Genomic DNA, 21860 nt, shown 5'->3' with positions numbered 1-21860 from the left:
AAAAATGCATAGAAGTACCTTACCTAATGGGAAGAACAACTACTATGATTCAATGAATAAAGATGAACTAAATAAGAAAAAAGCAACAGAATTGCAAGTGGATGAAAGGTTTAAAATAGAATGTCAATAGGTAAAATAAGCATAGTGGAGATATGTGTAATGTGGGGAGTTATGATTGACATAGATTGAGTAGAAAAGTTCTTTATTTAACATTAGCTATTTTGAAGTCGTCACATTTATTAAGCCTATGTTATCATAGATGAATGAACAACTTTTAAGACGATAGGAACCTGTTAAATAATAAAACAAAGGGCAAAAACCATGTGTAATTAAATCTCCGCCTCAGTCTGTGATGTTAGAGGTTATTTTTATCTCAGGTGGCATCAAATTCCTTGTAAAATCTACCTGTGAATTGGAAAAAAGGACTACTTTGCCCTTTTTCTGTATGAGCATGTCTCATATTTAAATTGAACATACTCATTGCCCTATTACCCAGTAATTCCACTTCTACTATGTACCCCAACAGAAATGCGTGCATATGTATACCAAAGGATCTGCATATAAATATTTAAGTAACTTAATTCTGGCTAAATACTGGGAATAACCAAGTTATACATCAGCAATTAAACGAATAAAATTGTGATATATTCATGCTATGAAATTCTGTTCAGCAATCAAAATGAACAACTAACAGCTATACACAACTTGAATCTCACAAACTGCTTTAACATTCAACTAGAAAAATTCAAACAATAGAACATTGGTGTCAGAAATTGAGGTTGCGGTTACTTTGGGGCATGAGGAAGGAACTATTTTTTAGAGACACATTCTTGATAAGGGCTGGTAATGTGTATTTCTTAATCTGGGAGGCAGTTATGTCAATGTGTTCACTTTATAATGTTTTATTGACCTGTACCTTTAAGGACTGCGCAATTTTCTCTGTGACATAGTTTAATACAAAAGTTTCAAAACTGAACTCCAAACCTCACGATGACCATTTGGAGAAAACTTAGAAGTGCTTAATAGTCATAGCAAAATTTAGGATTAAGAGCCATTCAATACTCAACATTTATTGAACACCTCTTGTGTTCCTGTGAATGTACCAGATCCAGGATACTCCAGGAGGCAGAAATACAATCCTTGGCAAGTAAAACTCTTACCAGCCAGTAAAGGTGAAACAGGGAAACAAACGATCACAATGAAATGTAATGAACATTAAAGCAGGGTTGCTCAACCTCAGCACTATTGATATTTTGGCCCGGAAAATTCATTTTTATGGGGGTTGTCTTGAGCATCATCATATGTTTAACAGTATTTATGGTTTTCACTCACGAGGTGGCAACAGCTCTACCACCCCAGGGATTGCCAAATGTTCTCTAGGGAGCACAAGCAACCTCGTCTGAGAACCCCTATATCAGTCACATTCAGTGGTTCGGGAAAACAGTATAGCTAATAGCTACCTGCATACTCAGGAAAAGAAGGAACATTTTCTAGGCAGTAAACCAGTACAATAACTTCTTCATTCCATAATGTTTTGGAACAAGGAGGGGTATTCCATAACCACCAGGCAAAAGTCCAATTTCCCTTAGTGGTACTCTGATCCCAGAAAACATGTGAATTGAAGAGAATTTTGAAATTGCAAATGGCCTACTTTTAGTGGTAATGTTAAAACTGTCAGGCCAAAATAAATAAATCAATAGCCCTCTTTTCACTGATTTTAACAAATACGAAATAATTTGTTTTTACTCTGGTATGTGTTTCCTACATATGGTTAGAAAATCAGATATTTGTTTGTTCCTTTAACTCACTTTAGGCAATAAATACTCATGATCAAAATTATATTTCCTCAATCATGTGATTCCAAGCTACGCTAAATCATGGTATTGCATTAAACCTTTAAAAATGGAGTGCTACAGACATCAGAATGTCAGAAGAACAAATATTTTTACTTCAAATAAAAACTAAATCAAATGATACTTCACCTGATCTTACTTATGACCCTTTTGTTGTTCAGCTGAAAGAAGCTGCTAAGAAAAGGGCACAGAAAGCAAGATTTTTCTCAGTGTATTTATTTAAAACTTGCAGCATCTAAAGATTCAGCAAAGGCAGCAAACCCTGAAAGGATATTTGCAATTGGCATAGGATATTATCTTGGTATAACAGTGGATAAAATATACTATCAATTCTGAAATATAATTTTGTGATGTCTCATTACATAGCCATTTCAAAGGAGAAATATTTCATAGAACAATTTCTGTATTTCACTGTAGTCAACCTATCATAACACAAATCTCTTCTTAAAGAAATAGAGTTTCCCCAAATTCTCAGCATGACTTTATACATTGTGAAATATAGATTGCTGATGACAAGAGAGTTTTCCATCAAGAGAATAACAAAATTATGACAATTCTAAGCCCTACAAAGGAAATATGTTAGGCTGTAGGAAATTCCCTTCAGTTGGCCTTTTTCTCTGAAATTCCTGGAGAACACAGAAAATAAGTTGTGGTTTGCGATCCAGCTGCAAATTCCCACTGGGTTGATACGCAAATCATCAATGCCTTATTCTTAACTACTTGGCAGTTTAAAGAAATAATGGATAAGCAGGAAGTCCAAGGACCAGAATCTGTGGGTGCTAAAACGCCAACCAGCTGTTTGGTCTGGACCTTGGTTTCTTCAACCATAAAGTGATAGCTTTAAAAATATCATTTCCATGGTACTTTTCACCTTTTCAAATATAGAGGGCAGACTACTTAATTGCTATTAACAGGATTATATTTTCTATGCTTAAGTTTCTTCCATAGCTCATCATGTGAAAGGTCAAAGTTAATTAGAAGCTTTACATTGAAAAGTAATATAAAATAAAGACCAAACAAATATTATACTTCTATATATCCTATATATAACCAACTTCTGGGTGAGGAAAGTATGATTATTTTTTACCATAAAAAATACACCAATTATAAATAATTCATGTAACAGTATTTTGACACGCATTTTTCTATTTTCTATACATTAAAGTATGCTATTTCGACACACACTTTTTTCTATTTCTATTTTCTATACAATAAGAAAAACTTCCTAATAAAACATTGATTGACACATGAGGAATTAATGTGCAAAAATTAATCCCATTGCTTTATATTAAATTTATGACTCATAAATTTTTAGAATCTGAACATCGTCAAAATCACCTGTTCCAAATCTATCAATTGACAAATAATGAAAAGATGGTTGCATGAGAGAAAACAGGAATAGAATGAAGGGTCTTTTTAGTTGTTCATTTTGTGGAATACACAGCTATTTTGCTCAAATGGTTATTATAACATAAGATGTAGGGGAAAAAAAAACATCAATTGCTCAGATCTGCTGTTAAGAGAATATAACCGTAACCCTGGCCAATAAAGTTATACCTCCATGCAGTTTATCACTAGGGAATCAGAACCAAGAGTGGGTGTGAATCAGAGAAAAGTAATTACCTCTACCAGAAAAACAACTCAATATCACGTAATGCGGAGGTTGACTCATTAGTGGTATCTTTCTCACATGCAAAGAAGAGCACTTTAAATATGTAAGGTGTGGTTGTCATGTAATACAACTGATTCAGTAGACAACTCATGAATTTCCCCCTCTCCTGTTTCTCTCTTCCTTTCTCTGCTCTGCAATCACATTTGAAGAAGGTAAGATATTACCACAAACTCCAAAAGTTTTTTTTTTTTTATTTATTATTATCATCATTATTACTTTTTGCATGGGCAGTCACCGGGAATCAAACCTGGGTCTCCAGCATGGTAGGTAAGAATTCTGCCACTGAGCCACCATCGCACTGCCCTAAAATCCTTTTTAAATACTATAAAATATGTAGATCACCAAATGTTTTATTTTCCAATGATTTTCATGCAGAAAGCTGTTCTATTCAAAAAATGATATTTACTCAAAATACCATGCAATGGTATGATAATATATTAGTTGCTAGAGATTCAAAGACAAGTATAAGATGTTTTCTGTCCTCCAGTAGCCTGGAACCTAATTATGGGGACTGAAATAAGCCTATGCGTTATATTGTGAAAGGATCACATGATAAATTTTAAAATAAAAAGGACATAGAATCCTAGTATTTTCACATTTGTTTTTTACATAAAACTGTTGTATACTGATTTTATCACTTCAAAATTTGAGCTTTTTTAAAGGAGCAATGATTCTGGTATTGTTCTTGGAACAGACTGAGGAAATAGGCAATCATTTGAAGAAGAAGATACTGGACAGATAAGCACAATATCCAAACAGTACTTGTTTGTTCACACAGATTCCCAAAATATGCAAAGAATGATGCATGATTTGAGAATTATAATGAATGGAATAGATAAGCCTTATTTGAGGACCTTTAAACTGAAACTTTCCAATGTAAAACTACATATGATACCAAAAAAAAAGGAAGGAACTAATCATTCATTCACACCTATCATTATCTTCTCTGTTCTACTTCCTTAGGGCAGAACAAAGAGATTTTTCAATTCAACAGTATCTGTTTTGATAACCATAGAGTTCACGAAGACCCTTTTTTTTTTGTTTGCTCCTGGGAAATTCCTTTCACTGGAAATTGTAAAAGCATGCGTTTTGAAGTCAGGCAATCCTGGTGCTCCAGTACTTACAAAACATGTTCTAAAATTATTTCACCTCCCTGAACTTCTGATTTCTTTATCTGTAAAATGGACCTCACAGAGCATATGCTATTGATGTTAGCACCTAAAATGTATCTAATATGTGGTAGATGCACCAGAAAATTATAGTTACTGCTTTCACTAATTTAGTATTGCCCCATTCAGTAAAAATGAGAAGATCCCTAGCCTCAGTCACATTTTCATAAAAAGGTTACTTTTTATTGATTTCCCCTTTGTACCACAGTGTTCAAACTACTAACTCATTGGGAGGCTTCTCTTCTCAATGTACTTTATTCAGTCTTTATAGTTTCTCTATCTATTAGAGGCAAAATCCTGCTGGCTTTTAGTTTTCTTTCAATTGTCTACATTCTTCTTTTTTTCTAACTAAGAACAATTTTGTCCTCTAAAGAATCAAAGTCCTCTTTGCTGTGCATGCAGAGAGAAAAAAGTAATAACTATTGTTCTGAAAATACCTCATACTCTGAGAGCAGTATCTAAGTACCAGGCAGATTTATTAGCTTCATTAGACATCACTGCAATTGTCAATCCACAATCAAAAAGTTTTTTTAAATTTTTAAAATGCTGAATCATTAGTTCACCTTGACCCATCAGAAGTCATTGTTACCTAGCAATCAATTTTACTTCAAGGATGTTTGAAGGAGCGCAGGATGGAAACAATGGGATTTTGGTTAGGCAGATTGAAAATCTTAAAACAGAAAATGCACTACATTAAAACGAAACGAACAACTTCATTACAACAACAAGAATACCAATTGTAAAGAAAAAGAAGTAGACAAAAAAGAAAGAAGAAAGGAAAAAAGCAAGCAAGAAAGGTTATTTGCAGGAAAGCATCATTGCCGTAAACTGGATAGCTTAAAATGAACGATAGAGAATATGAACATTATTGACCAAACATATAGGTAGCCATCATCTTTCCGGCAATGTAGTTTACTTCCAGGTGATCGGTTTTTATTTCCACTATCCTGTGATAAAATAACATATGGCAAATTGGTAGGATTCAGGAAAAGAATTTAATATATTCAGTTCAGGAACTCTGCTCATGCAGTACACGCTTAAGATTTTTAAAACAAAGTTTCATATGGAGTCCGAGCACAATAACAAGATGAAGAAGTAAATGCCCAAGGGATACTAATCCAATGGTAGGAAATCAGTAAACAGCTAATTAGGATGGCTAAACGTACTCAAGCTTTTGGTACTCTTGCCTAATAAGAGACCCTTTACTCAACACAGAGATTTTAGCAATATTACATACTTCTGCAGCAAGATGGTTTAAAAATCACTTGAGTCATTATTTCCTATTACCATTCTCATCTGTAAGCCTACCTGTGGATATAATGTCTGTAATAAATTTACTCCATTACCTGAGTGGTTTAAAGTAATTTATCTTCATTTAAAAGAAAAAAAAGTATACTAGTCAAAGATAAAATAAAATAAAATAAAGCAAAATATGTTGCGGGTAGCAAAGTTAAAAAAAATTTGAAAAAAATAGTTGGAAAATATCAAGTGTAGAGATTGAATCACCAAATAGATAACAGATTTTACAAATCAGTAAAGACCAAAAGAAGCACATGCTTGTGCCAATACAAATAAGAGAAAAGCACATGAAAATGTGATTCAAAGGCTTCAGCTTGAGCTAGTGAGAAAAGAAAAAAAAGAGACATTTTTTTGCATGGAAATCACAATGGCAAAAATTTAAAAGATTTACAAAATCTGTATTAACCATGATAGAGATATCGGCAAACTCATACATTATTGGTAATATATTATGGTATAATTCGATGCAGGCAGAAATTGGTATTTATATCAATAAATAAATCTTTGCAGGGAGATATAATTGGAAGTAAGTTTGTCAAAATATTCGCTGCGAGTTTCAGTGCAGAATGAAACATCTGGTTATTTTTGGTCTCTCCTTTATTCAACCACGTATTACTTTAAATTTGCACACTAAGCATGCATCATTTTTACAAAAGCAATAATGCTGCTTTTACAAAAACTTTGTTTATGTTAGAGTTCCACACATAGCCTGTAGAACAGTTGAAGTGAATCATGCACAAAGCAGAAGGCTGAGATCCGTGCTATGATTCAAAATAAACAATGGAAAAATGATCCCGAGCAAAAAGACTAATATAAACACCTGGCTTTCAGGGTCCCGAGAAAATAGATCTAATAAACGCAGGACTTGTGCAAAAGGGCAGGATGGTATAGATGAGAAGCACACTTGCTGAGGTGCGGGGATTTTCATAATAGACTTCATTATTTCTATGCTCCTGAGCATGACAGTCCGAGATTGTTGCCTCATGTCTAAAATGAAGATTCTGGGTAAGCTGGTCTTCCCTGGTGTCTTCAACTCTAACATGAACTGAGAGCCATAGAACACCTACTTGTAACCCGGCCATCCTTTACCTACAGGAAAAAGTCTTGGAAGCGCTGCAGGAAACACTGCAGACAGACATAAATTGAAATTATAATGGAAAACAGCTCCACATCTAAAAGTTAACTTGATGAAACCACATCCTTTATAAAGAACAAGGGGTTGTGGTCTTTAATAAATAAGATGGCTTGAGCAAGGGGAGATAACTTCCTCATGTCATCCTCAATAATAATATTAATGACTTGATGAAAACATTATCCAGACAGTCTACAATGGTTGGGTTTCCACAGCATGGCTGCTCTGAAGCAGACAGCAAAATTGGATCTCTAAAATATGCCTATTAAGTGCAAGGCGTTTAGAAAACACACACCAGAGGGAAAGCAACTGTAAAAGGTAGCGAGGTTGCCATGAGATTCAAAAGAGGGGAAAAGAAGTCGTGTTTTGACAGTGGGTTTGAAAAGGCTTCATTCAAACATCACCATTAACCTTGTTTGCTAATTTCAGAGTGTATTTCATAACTTCTCTATTTCAACCTCCACGTTGACTCACCACCACCACTGCTGTTCCTTCATAATTGAAATGCCTGACAAAGTGGAATCATTAGAAGATTAAAAAAAAATTGGAAGAAAAGCTTCCATAATTGTTTTAAGTAAAGAATTAGATGTAGTTTCCACACTCAAATACTGCAGGATCTTGTTTGCGTGAAGTAAATCTAATTGTCCTTTTTTTAAGCAAAAATATGGATTTTTAAAAGTCATTAAACTTGCGTTTTCAGTAAAACATCTATACACTTTTGTTTAATCTTATTATGTGAGCAAATTACAGTCAAGTTTGTCAGCAGTTAATATATACATATCAGGAAATAAAAATACTTTCAAAACCTCACTTGACTTATATTTCTCTAGTCAGTAATAGAATGTATACGTTTATATATATGAAATGGTGATTTTATATTTTTATAAATTGAAAAATTGAATCAATTTTTAAGCAAATGACTGTAGAATAGATTCCATTGTTCATACCTGACTTCTAAGCTTTAGTAACATCTGATAATTTTGAATTATTTAAGAAGCTCAAAGATAAATCTATATTTTCTTCCTTAATCTATTAAATTCTCAGCCTAAATGGGAGAGAAAACATTCTTTTATGAAAAGTTAGTTTCAGCAATATCAAGAATTGATATGACTTCCATGGTGGGGGAAGAAATCTTCTCTCTTCAGGAACAAAACACAAACCCTCCACAAGATTATGATAAAAATAGTGACTCAGAACAAGATGGTAAAATAGAGAGCTTTAAATCTTGAAAAAATAACTTTTTTTAATCTTGAAAAAATAGCTTTTTAAATCTGTTATGGCAATCTGTTAATTCTTCTTGGCATAACCTCTCAGATGAACAAAATTTAGGTTTAAGGGCGACAAACATTTTGTTTGAAGCCAATACAAAACTCACTGTATTTTCTAAAACTCCCTTTTTCCATCAAAAGTAAGAAAATGGGTTCAAGGAAAAGAATATCAAGTGGTTTAAATTTTCACTTGATACTTCAGTAAAATTACTTGTCACTATTATTCAGCTGGCAATCACAGGGCCAGTGCCCCTTACATCAACAATGCTGGCAGATCCGACATTTTACTGATGGCAGGGACTCTCCGGCAGATTACAGCACAATGTAGATTTCATCTTCTCCAATGACTTGATAGCCTCAAATGAAGGATTCTCAAATATCGTGGTCCTGACCGATTCAGGGTGAACAAGCATATAATAAATTACCTGTCCTCTAGCTTTTTAACAAGGAAAAGAACAGGCTCAGATTATCCCCATGCTAACTCCAAAGCATAATTACATTTACCAGCAGAATTTGCCTGCGACAGAGCAAAAGATCATCCTATTTAACATATTTCCAGAAATTAACTTGCACTGATATACGACCCTGTTTGATGCCAATACAGTAATGTGGTAGCAGCAGGTTACAAAGAAGCCAGATTCCAAGAGAGGCTCATTTGACTCGTGATGGAGGACAACTTCAAGCAAAAATGATTTCTTCTGAGGGGGGAAGGGTGAGTGTGCTGCACAGAGCATCATTGTCCACTGGCCAGCCAGAGAGTTAGTCAAAGTCATACCAAGTGTGCAGAAGCCTCGTCATGCTGGGGACAGGCTGGCTGAAGGGACGATGGGCAACCGATGTCTTAAAAAAAATAAAATAAATAAAGACAAGAGTGAAGAAACATAATAAAGGGTAAAGCCGGAAATGAAGAAAGAGCAGGTCTGGATGTTTTATTCTGAGTTTGACAAATCAAACATCCTTAAAAGCTTTAATTCATACTGTGCTTTCCCTAACGCAGGCTGATTAAATAAGAATCTCCATTATCCAGCAATAGTGCTGTCTCTGCATGGACATTTCACCCATGCACTGGTTCCTGTCCTTGTCAGCAGACCCAGAAATACCACAACAGCAGATTTCGCAAACCTTGAAAATTAGCCATGAGCTTTCTGGCTTCAGAAGGCAAATGCTTTTCCTCTACTCCCTCACCAGAAAGAAAGGAAAGAAGCTTGAGCCAAAGCATTGTCTACATCATGAATTTAGGAGAGTCACGTAACTCTCTGAGCAACAGAGATCTTGATAAGTTAGATATGAATCATAATACTTCTTTCACCAACAGATAGGTTTTTAAATATATATATATAAGCATTACATAGAAGAAAATGTCTTAGTTCTTCAATGCTCCTGAGAAATTTATTGCAGCATCCCAACATCCCCTGACCACCTTCCACCCCCTATCCCCTTCGTCCCAATTTCTTCAAACAGATTTCTATGGTGAGTGAGCACATCTGTGAAAGTTCAGACTCCTGAGTGACATTCATACAGAAAATGCATGGTTCCAGGAGTGCTGCTTGTGCTGCCCCCCATTTCTTCATAGTCTTTCCTGCTTAACTCCCAAGGACCATCCCTTAAGGACCTTCTGTCATTGAAAAAATGTCTTCCCCCTTAGGAAAGTGATGGGAAGATCAGACCAGAGCATTTTAGAGCAGAATAAAATTATTCAAATCCCTTGTTTATTTAAGTGGAAAACAAGTCCAGAGAGAATAAGGGACTACGAAAGTTTAAACAGACAGCGAACGGTAGAGCTGGAAAGCAAACCAGTTCTCTTAATTTCTAAATAAGTGCTTGGTGTGGGAAGGTCATTTGGTCAGCACAACTAGGGGTGATGGAGCTCCACTGCAAGCACCTGAACAGGTAGAGCCAGGAATGCTGCTAAGCAGCTCACAAGGCCCAGGACAACCCCCAGAGCAAAGAGTCATCGGTCCCAAATGTCAGAAACGCCAACGTTCCGAAAACCTGATCAAGCCTGTGAGGTGGAAAACTGAAATCACTGCATATTTTTTAATAGAAAGTTGTAATCAAATTGGAATTATATCTTGAAATGGCAAAGCCAATGTGTTAATAATGGTTTTCCCTTCAAATTTCAATTCTCTGCCCAAATACACCACAAAACAGAATGTTTCCAATTCTGTATAGAACCTGTATTTACTATCATCACATTTCATTTTACCTTGAAAATGTTAATTGCTGTACAGTAGGGCTGCATGGTTGATTTAAATTTACATTTGCTTTTAAGTTTGATTAAGCTAGTCTCTTAGGAATCCATTCTTCCATAGCTACTCAGAAGGAAAATAGGCTTTTGAGTACACACCATGGTCTAAAAGAAACTTCTGACTGATCTGGTAGATACACTTATACATCTAAAGTGGCATAACATTAAGGAGGAAAAAAGCAATGCTATGTGAAGAATAAAATGTGACATCATTTATGCTGGATACCTGTACCAAATATTTTAGGCATGTTGCAACACTGCAATAAATAAAAACTGGCCCAGGAGCCCACTGTAAGAAAGTAATTGTGAATGCACCTGGAAGAGGTGGATAATGATAAATAGAAGAAAAAATTCCTAATACTCACCAAGCCCTGTCCTAAACATTGTATTCCTTTCATCTTCAGAAGTTCTGAGAGCCTGGTGTAATTTTCCGTTTATCAGAGAAGTTGGTTTCCTCAACACCAGTTAAGAGGGGTGAACTGTGATTCAGATTTATGTCTACCTTAATCCAAAAACTTAGATTTTTCCATGACAAATTCTTCCCCATTTTTGACTTTCTAACCCAGAAATGGCAAATATTGTCAAGCAAGTCTTCCTCTCCCATTGCAAGGCAGGTCTCTAACTAATCATGTCACTTTTCCAATATGAACGATGTACCACACAGAACTTCTCAAGGTAGCACTCTGGGGGCCATTGGCAATCAATTCTTATGAAGCAGCAGGTGCACTGAAGCCCATTTGCCATCCCCTACAAACACTAAAAGCACAAACAAGGAACCCTCTGCCTTTCGTGAAGCTGTATCAATATTTTGAACAGACAGATTCCTTATTTTTTTGAGCTTGGTGGACCTGAGTTTGAATTCTGATTCTGACAGTTCTATATCATTCTTAAAAACTGCTGAACCTTCGCCCCTTCACACTGTGGCAGAACAACTGGAATTATGTGTGAAGGTTATTGAAATTTGGAGGGCAAAATATTATTAAATAAATGTTCCATATGCAAAGTTTTAAAGTCTTTCCTCCTCCACGAATTTTTCAGAAGGACCATTATGATTCAATGAAGATTGTCAAGTAGTGCTGTTTGATTTGATCACCAAGAGGCTTTCTCCTCTACCGCCATTTTGGTTAACATATTAATAACTTGAGACCACTTCAAGTAGTCTCAAGAGATAGTTTAGGATTCTGGCTGATTAGATGAAGTAGTATTGCTGAAGGACACATTCTCCTCTGACATCTCTGAAGCGGTTAATAGCTTGGACTACTGCCTCCGATCTGGAGTAATTACTTCCCCATCCGCTAATCCCCCCCTGTCTTTTGCTCTCTGACTTTGACACAATTGCTAAATTGCATAATACATGAATCTGTATCTAGCCACATACAAACAAGCGGCCCTAATTGAATGTTATGTGACTCTGTAGCTTGATGACTAGTGTCTTAGCACAGTTTTATATATTTTGTCATAGCACCTTAAATATAAAATTTTAACATGACACAAAGGCACTCAGCTAGCAAACCAGAAATAGAGATGCTTACATCAAATCTTTTTTAGACAAGAAAACACTTGGTTTAGGTGTTTTATTGGAGCAAACAATGTAAAATAACACAGAGCATTAAATGGCATTCTTCATATACTTCATCTATTACTTTCAATCAACAAATCTCTTTTCCTAGGTTATGACTAGGTTTTATTTCAGGAATAACGTGGAGTTTCATTCACTTATGTAATCATAACGTGTGTATGTATGCGTGCTAATGTTCAGCAATAAACTATTGCAACTCCCCATTCCTATCTAAATACATATTAATGCTGATGTATTTGGCATCAACGGGCATAAAATTTACCATCAGAACAATAAACTTTTCAAGCAAAGTTAATTATAACCATTCCTTAAAATAAACTGTACCATACTCAATGCATTAAGAGAGAAAGAAGGTAAGATGATAGTTCTGATACTATTATTTCTGAAAGGCATATATCACAGACATGATCTTATTTTAGCATTTACAACTGAGGCAACTGAAGCTCAGAGATGTTAAACTATTTGACATTCATTTAATCATTATGAAACAGCAGGTAAAACGAAACCCATTTGACTTTCCTGCTTGACACAAAAAACAGAAAACCATGAGTACTCTTTGCTTCAGTGGAGTTAAATAAACATTCTCAGCAGAGATTATGTCATAGTGTGGGAAACACACAGGCTTTGGAGCTTGGTAACCCTGAGTTTGAATTCCAGCTCTGACACCTAACATGTGCTTTTTCACAGAAGTAGAGAAACTGGAATCAAAATGAAGTGAGTTCCATTCCCGGACCCAAACATATCTCATTACAACACTACACCTTGTGAAAGGAATCCTTCCAATGAATTCATTTTTTCAATCACTTCTTTGCTACTTCAGCATAATAAACACACACAGACACAGTTTACCTCCTTAGCCTCCTAGAGATTGATGGGAATCTTCAAGGTCATAACGGACATGTCCCTCACCTTAAAGAAGACTACACATCTCCAAAAGCAATCCTACAGACACTTATAAAGAATTTCCTTGGCACCCTTCAATATCTCCATCAGTTAAAAGATAAGTCAAAGGTGGAGATCACATACTTGATCTTTTTCTTGAGCAGACACATGGAGAGAATGCAGAGAGAGCCAAGGAGAGAAAAACAAAAAAAAGGCATGGTATCGGAAGCACATAGACAGGTAATACTGGGATACTGGGAGAAATCCAAGAAGGCCCTAACAGAATTACCAGGTAGGTGGTGTAGTTTGAGCAGTAAAGCAATACCTGATCACTAGGAGTCAGCAAGCTATGGGCCTGAGACTAGTCTGGGGTGTGTTGTTGAGTGTACAGCCATGGGCTACAGTCTAGGCATAGGTTTCCAGTCCCATGGAAGGCTGGAAAGAAAAAGGCCAGGTCTCAAGCACAGATGCCAAAAGTAGCAACCTCGTCAAACTACTGGATCCAAAGCAAGGGCACAGAGTTAGAAAGGGTATGGAGTTAGGAACGCTAGCAACAAAACAAAATAGCCTGGTTTCTAGGCATGATATTGACTGGATTCAGTACAAGTCATTTAGGCTCCCTTGATGTCAGTTTTCTGTTACATAATATGGGATGTGACTAAATTATCCTTAGGTCTATTTCAAGCACTAATAGACTATGGCTTAGTCAGGGGAATGAGGAGAAGAGCAGTTATTAAAATTGGAGGTAGAGCAAAGGGAAAAATCAATATCAAAGTAGACTTCATACTTAGCCATCAAGTTGTAACTTAAAAGCCCATTCTCATTTCTTCCATGAGGTTCTAAAACAGGCACTGAGATAAAGTAAAATCATGGCCCCCAACCATAAATAATACGTATATAGATCAAGAACACCTTCTCAGTTGAAGTCTGCACACACGAAAAGTATAATTTAATTGTGGTTGTAAAATATAGGTTGAAATGAGAAGAGATAATGGTTGGTTTCTGTGGAGAGAGACGGTTTAGGGCTGCATGAACATCCAGATGAGAAAAAGGTAAAGGCTCTGAAAGAGGAGGCCCATTGTCAAAGGGAGAAGTATAAGCAGAGTAATGCTATAGACCAAATCTAGGGAACTCATAGAAATTCGGCTTTCAAGAGAACAATTTTGACCTAAAGCTAAAAACTGCAGACCGAGGTCCCAGATCCACAAAGACACTTCAGAGACACGATGAATGGAGAATGTCTTCTGTTTTGGATTCAGGGAATAGAAATTAATGATGAAAATACCAGGAAAGAACAGTGAATTCAAGGGGGTTGGGGTTTGAGGAGGTGGAAGCCAATGAGAAATGGTTAATGATCAGTGCTTTGCATTCAGTGAATTAGACCTTTCAGAACAAATAACAGGTTTATGTTTTCACATGAGGAAAATGAAGTCCGAAAATGTAAAATAGTTACAAAATTATGTAGTCAGCTTTGAATAAGCATAAGTTATACACTTACAATTAACCTAATTCAAACATACAAATACACATGCGTATGCATACACACACATATGCATATTACTATCTATTTACCTCTACCATCAGTAAAACAGAATATTTAAAATTTCTGAAGATACACTATGATACCAGGAGCAGTCAGAGTAATCTGAAGTGGACAAAGGCATAAAGAATTAGAGTACCCCGTGCTAAGGATCAGAAAATCCCTTTTTTGACCTTAGAGCTAGTATACAATGATTTATGTGACGCTGAGGAAGTAACCTAAACTTTAATTGATTTTTTTCTTTTCTTTTTTTACATGGGCAGGCACTGAGAATTGAACCTGGGTCCTCTGGCATGGCAGGTGAGCACTCTGCCACTGGGCCACCGTGGCCCACCCAGTAATCTAAACCTCAAAACAAGGAAGTTGATGTTAGTTCTAAATTCTGAGACATTGAGCTGATTGTATATAACATTGTCTTTCGTAGAAACTCTGGGTATTTATTTATGTGACACCTGAGACTCAGAGTTAGAGCTCTAAAGCTGTAACATCAGAACTACCTCATACAGAAACTGTTTAAAAGTTGAAAAAGTGAGCAGACATCAAGTAGAGACATGGATGAAGATGGCCTGGATAGGACTAAGGGATATCAGAAGACTGGGTAAAGGATGATATAATCCATGTTCTAAAATTTCAACTTTAGTGTGAGACCAAAAGGAGAGGTGTTTACTTGACGCAAAATTTATATTTTGCGTAAAGCATTTCCTAATTTAACTTGTATGGTCAGTTTAGTTAACACCATAAATACATGGAATCTTGAAAAGGGCATGAGACTTTGTTGGTTTCTCCAGGTTAGTGTGATGTCCCAATAAATCTCAGAGAGACTTCAACAGTGAATAAAGAAGTATCTGCAAAGTCCCCTTGGGGAATGGGGAGAAAGGGGGCAATATTCAGCTTCCCCATTTGGAGAATTTCTGGCATTCTAGCAAGCAGTGGGGGCAACCAAATCAATAGGCTGAGTCCTCAGTCTTGGCATTTGTTCCGATGAAACTTATCCCCACAAAGCATAGGCTAAGCCTACTTAAAATTTGGTCAAAGAGTCACCCTCCATAGAACGTTTTTTGCTGCTCATATGTGGCCTTTCTGTAAGCCAACACAACAAGTGAACTCACTGCCCTCCCCCTCTGCATGGGACATGACTCCCAGGAGTATAAACCTCCCTGACAACATGGAACAGAAGTCCCAGGATGAGACAGGACTTGGATCAAGGGATTGAGAAAACCTTCTTGACCAGAGGGAGAAGAGAGAAGTGAGACAAAATAAAGTATCAGTGACTGAGAGCTTTCAAACAGAGTCATGAGGTTATCCTGGGGGTTATTCTTATGCATTATCTAGCTATCCCTTTTTAGTCTGTGGTGTATTGGAGTGGCTGGAAGGAAGTACCTGAACTGTAGAATTGTGTTCTGCAAGACCTTGTTTCTTGAAGCTGATTGTATAACGATACAGCTTTTACAATGTGACTGTGTGATTGTGAAAACCTTGTGTCTGACGCTCCTTTTAACTAGGGTACAGACAGAGGAGTAAAAAATGTGCATTAAAAAATAAACAAATAATGGGGGAACAAAGGTTAAAATAAATTGTGTAGATGGAAATACTAGTCAATGAGAGGGAGGGGTGAGGGGTGAGGTATGCATGAGTTTTCTCTTTTTCCGTTTTTACTTTTTTCTGGAATGATGCGAATGTTCAAAAAACTGATAATGGTGATGAATACACAACTACGTGATGATATTTTGAGCCACTGATTGTATACCACATATAGAATGTTTGTGTGTGTTAAGAACGTTTGTGTGTTTGCATGTTGTTTTATTAATAAAAATATTTAAAAAAAATAAGGAACTTGAATTGACATGTTTGATCATTACAAGAGTTTAGAATGTTGCTGAGCATGGTTACTGGGTTACTGGGGAGGCAGCCTTATCTGGGACACAAGCCCATGGTTACCCCAGGGCCCATCTTTCACCAACAGTACACTCTCCTGGAGGGTAGTTTTTCACATGGTCATTTAAATTAAAAAAAATAAAATAAAATAAAAAGAAATCCCCAGGCTATTTATTTCTCTCCATTGGCAAACTATAAATAAATGAACTGTTTTAGTTGGAAGGGAATGTTAAAAGCCAATAAGTGTTATTAGCTAAGGAAAAAAAAATTAAACAGCTTCATTTACAAATCTATAAAGAACCTAATGTGATTTCTCCAAAGAGTTCAACCTTAGTAGTGTTTTTTTTTCCCCCTTTTATTAGGAGTAATAAGAAGACCTCTTGAAGAAAGAAAATAGTATTTCCAAAGCCCCATAGTGAGGGCTAGTTTACAACCAAGCCAGGATAGTACGATTTTAATTGCATATTTAAGTCATTGGCTGTAACCAGTGATAAGCTGTTACCATGAAACATCCTAAGATCAATAAAGAAAATGTCCGAAGGAAAGGAAAGTTGTAAATGGGAATGTTAAGAGATTCTTAACTATGCTGTCTTAAATGCTACTGCTGGAATACAATCTGAACTTTAAGCATGATTTAGCAGAACTATGAAAAGAAAGACCTCTGAACCAAGGCACTTATTTTCAATACTGCAGAAAGCTAGCAGTGTTGTGTTTATGCCAGACTAATTAAGTCACGAGTAAAAGTATTCATTTAGGCACACTGCTCTCATTGCATCAGTCCTCATCTGAAAAGAGGAAAAAACTATATGAGAAAGGAAGGGAAGCTCTTTGCTACAGAAATCTTTAAAAATGCTCAAAATCATCATTTAGTATGCCATCGTATGCCAGCACTGTGATAAAAACACATTAAAAATATAATTATGCAGAGATTCACCTGATGATATATTTTCCTCTGCTGTGTTATCTTCCAATTATTTCCAATGTAGTCAAACGCCAGCTACGTGCAAAGTTTTATGTTCTAGAAAAGACTTTGGTTTACTACTGCTACACTGACTAAAGCTATTTTAGAAAGAAAGTTGATTTGGTGAAGGTAATACGATTGTACAATTACGTAAGTTTGTGCTTACTGTGTATGTAAATAATCAATTTATGTAGAATTGATTAGATGCATATTTTATGGCAGTGAGCTCAGTATTGCTTATTGTAGAGGGAGCCAGCATATGTCAAGGCAATTCATTAAATATATATTAATAGTAGCAAAATGGGAACAGGTTTGCATTTTTCTCTTGAAAATCATTTTAAAGTAATATGCTACTGTTATTGGCTGCTGCTCTAAATGCCAAATTCACACTGATATATTTCTAGGTTCAGAGATGCAATAATGATAGCAAATAAGAACAATGTAATGAAATAAGGATGAGAGAAGAGCAGAGAGGAAGACAGGATAAAAATTGAAAATTTCTTTGTAAAACATATAATGCAAATCCTCTAAAATGAAGTAAGAATCATACCATAATTTACTTATAAAGTTCCTCTGCATTAAAAAAAAAAATCCTCTGCATTATTAAAACTCACTATACAATTAACTTAGAATTACAATTTTCAGCAAATGCCAACTAATAATTACCACCATAAAAATAAATGGCTTCACTAAACCATCTATCTTAGAAAAGTTCCAAGTTCACTTGGTAGGCTAAAGAAATTGTAATTTAACAGCCGCTTTTCATATTTGCATTGTTCCTTTGTCTCTGTGAAGGCAAACAAATATTTTGGCATGTCATCCATTAATGCATGTGAGTGTGGGCAACAGTTCCTTCACAGGACAGCTGGATGAGTCCTATAAAGGCATTGCAGCCAAATGTTTATTCTAAACCCTTCTGGTGTGAAGCACAAAGGAAAGTCTGAAACACAGCTAGTTTGAATCAGCCCTTAATGCAGAAAGCTAAAACTACTCACAGTGGGTCCTTATTCTTCTATATTCTTTGAGCAATCCACCACATGGAAAACAGAGGTACAAGTACAAAATCGGAGAGCAGCATTGTAAATTATTGATAAAGTTCATTTTTTTCTTTTTATTTCTGTACCCTGTCTCTGAAAAAGCCTGATTTCTGCACATAGTACAGAGAGGTTAAACACACGCACATGCATATACATGCTATGTATTTTAAACAAATAAACAACAATAAAATATTGTTTGTGTGCATGTGCCTTAGAATAACAGTTTTCAAGCAAAGGTAATTTCTCCTCAGATGGGATTTAGCAATCTCTGGAGATATTTTTTGATTGTCATGACAAAGGGTAGCACAACTGACTTCTAGTGGGTAGATATGAAGGATGATGCTGAGCATCCTACAGTGCACAGGACACCAAATGCAGAGTAATTATCTGGTCTGAATGTCTCAGTACTGAGGTTGAGAAACCCTGCTATAGATATCATAAGACTATGCAACTATTACTAGTTAAGTAGATTTATAATGTATTGATAAACACTATATCTGCTAACTAAACTATAAATTTAAAATATAATTTCCAGATGAAAATTAAATTTAAAAAATACACTACATCTAAATCAAGTTTTACACAGTGTTGAGACAATCAATTTCTGGTTCCACGGTATTCAAATAAGAGTAGATGGTCATTCCCACTCCATTGGGACTTTGCCCAGGCATATGTTTTAAGTTTCAATAATATCTCATAGGTGTATAATTCCACAACAAATCACATATTAACCAGATGTATAATGAAGTTAGAAGGATTTCGGTAAAATAACTACAACTTCTACTCCAAAAATTTTAAAAATGGAATGACCTAAACAGATTTCCTATATATTTTCTAAATTGTACAATAACCACGTTAAAATAAACATCTCACTGTAAATGAGATGTAAATGTGAGGGACAATATTTCCATTAAAGAAGTTATCTGAAAAGGCTTAACCTCCTGTTAAAAGAGCCAATATGCTTTTAATGTGTTTCACCTTTTGAGACCAGTGTGTAATAAAACCCTCAAATTAAGCAGATTGCATTTTAGCTTAGATAAACTAATGGCACAATTAAAGCTCCACATAATTCACCATTATTGCTTCGAGGGAAATTACTTAAGTATTTAAGCTCTTTTGAAGGAATTTACTGATAAAATAGCAACTATATACAAAACTTTCCTGAAGATTAGTAGGACTTGAGCCAGTTGTTGGTGGAAAAAAATGAGGAAAATAAAACCACCACTTTCTAAATTGCACTTTTAGAGACCAAAATAATACATGTATTTTTAAGGACCTCTGTTGTGCTTCTCACCTCCATATCCCACAAAATGTTGAAGAGAAGAGACTTGCCTAGTCCTTGCTGATTTTAACCATGTCAAGGGCAATTAGAAAGGATGAACTTTAGTAACTAAATATTAATATTAATAAATACTAATAACTAATATTAATATTAGTTACTATAATATTAACAGTACAATATAATTGTACTATTTTCAGTAACCCCCATGTTCCCAGAACAAGTTCCAATGTTACATTAATATGCAAATGGAAAAACCTCCAATTCTTTGTGAAATAATGATAAATATATACCTAAAACAATATATATACATGTATGTATATAATGTGGGTGATGTGAACAGCTGGATTTGGAGAAAGAAATTTACAAATATCTGTTACCATAAGTTCTTTCTAAATTATCTTCATTCTACACCTACTTTACAAACAACTATGAAAGTTATGCTCTGAAAAAGTTAGGAAACACAGAGTTGAAACAGAAAGGAGACGATGAACATCAGTACTAATCTGTAATCCATAGTATTAAAAATGACTGATTAAAAACAGATATTTGAAAATCATATTTGATAATTATAGCTAAATGTATACAAAAATGTTTAAAATTACCAATCATACTTTTTGTTTTCACCCAAAGCAGCAATTTTGTAATGAAAATACAGATTATTTTTTATTAAAGCTATAAGGGGATTCGTTATAGAGCAAAATCCTCCTCAAATTCACCGTTTTTCAGATCATATTGTTCATGCTTAATTCATATATGTTGACTTTTTAAAAGTTAATAAACATTTCTACATGCTATATTCAAGAGCTCAACATTTAAGAATAATCCACAGAGTAATAATTGCCTCATAATACATATATCAATAAACTGACATTCACAACTTTCCAGTTAAGAAAATCTCTAGACACTGAAGACAAGAGAACTATATAATGAAAGTAATTTTTAATAGAAAATAGAAATTTGGTTGTCAAGATCATGTATATGCCTCTAGATACTGTGGGATTTTTTGTTTTGTTTTACCAAACGACCCTCAAGAAAATCATCACTGTGGGCTTCTTCCTGAGGTTTTGAAAGAATTTTAAATGCCTAGGCAAGTGTGAAATAGTTTCTACCTCTACAAGAAACTCCAGCCTATGCAGACTTACTTAAATAGATTTTGTACTGGAATGCTGTACCAGGATAAGAAGTGCCCATTCTAATCTTGATGTAAAGATAAATTACAATCCCAGCCCAAATTATCACAAATCTCTAGAGAACTACATTGCAGCATGCTAAAATCAACTTAGATAGAGTCTTTTCTCCCCTTCATGTATAACAGAACACTGGCTTCCAAAAGTAAAGACACAAATCAGAACATATGACAATCCTTGTAAATAACTGCTGCATCCTCAACTGGGAGAATTATGTCTATTTTATTTCCAAGTTTCAGATACTAAATATGCAAAATCGATTGAAGGGATGAATGTCCAGGAAAAAAGATGTTTAGAAATAAGAAACTGCTTCCAAACTATGCTCAAGTTCTAAATAAAAATATTTATTTATTTATTCAATGCATATTAATTGAGGCCCTACCACATACCAGGAATTTTAATTGCTGGGGCTACAACACTGAACAAGATGGCCACTCTCCCTGTCCTCATGGAAGGATAAACAGGGAATGACAGATAATAAATGAATAAATAAGCAAATACTAGGGAGCAGTAAGTACCATGAAAAAAGCTAAACAGGGGGCTCTGTAAATTACAAAATATTCTCTCCAACATGCTCCCTCCTTCCAGCCTTCTCATGACCCTTCCTTTATATAACAGTCACAGTGGTCTGCCAACCATAAATTTGATTGTCACACCTCTGCTAAAATTCTTGCATAGCTTCCTACAGAATAAAAACTAATACCTCATGGTGTTCCAGATCCTTCGTAACATGCCTTCCCCACCTTTTTCACCTTCCAACCTCACCTTTCATACCAAGTGCAACCACATTTCACTGGCCATAACTTTCATTTATCATCCACTCATTCATCCATCTGCCAAAAAAATATTTATGGAGTTGCCTTTGCAGGCTGGGGA

At 35.4% G+C, this 21860-nt stretch overlaps 1 protein-coding gene and 1 long non-coding RNA gene across 4 annotated transcripts in view; one reads left to right on the top strand and one right to left on the bottom strand.

Annotated features, from left to right (window-relative positions):
• The window catches only part of PCDH7 (protocadherin 7), a 408495-nt gene that overhangs the window by 267890 nt on the left and 118745 nt on the right, over positions 1 to 21860 (bottom strand). The window lies entirely within an intron of this gene.
• LOC143663117 (uncharacterized) overlaps positions 1 to 21860 on the top strand; it is a 74656-nt gene that overhangs the window by 41999 nt on the left and 10797 nt on the right. Inside the window, exons 4-5 of one of the 2 annotated variants that reach the window (XR_013165815.1) lie at positions 13267 to 13394; positions 14906 to 15720. The exons of the other annotated variant lie outside the window; for it this stretch is intronic. This is a non-coding gene — a long non-coding RNA (uncharacterized LOC143663117). Of the gene's footprint in view, positions 1 to 13266; positions 13395 to 14905; positions 15721 to 21860 lie in introns of those variants that run through there. 2 annotated transcript variants of the gene reach the window in all.

This window comes from Tamandua tetradactyla, chromosome 19 (assembly GCF_023851605.1).
Source record: "Tamandua tetradactyla isolate mTamTet1 chromosome 19, mTamTet1.pri, whole genome shotgun sequence".
In the NCBI taxonomy this organism is placed as follows: Eukaryota; Metazoa; Chordata; class Mammalia; order Pilosa; family Myrmecophagidae; genus Tamandua; species Tamandua tetradactyla.
The sequence above is the reverse complement of the archived record's forward strand: the minus strand, read 5'-3'. Positions and strand labels throughout refer to the sequence as shown.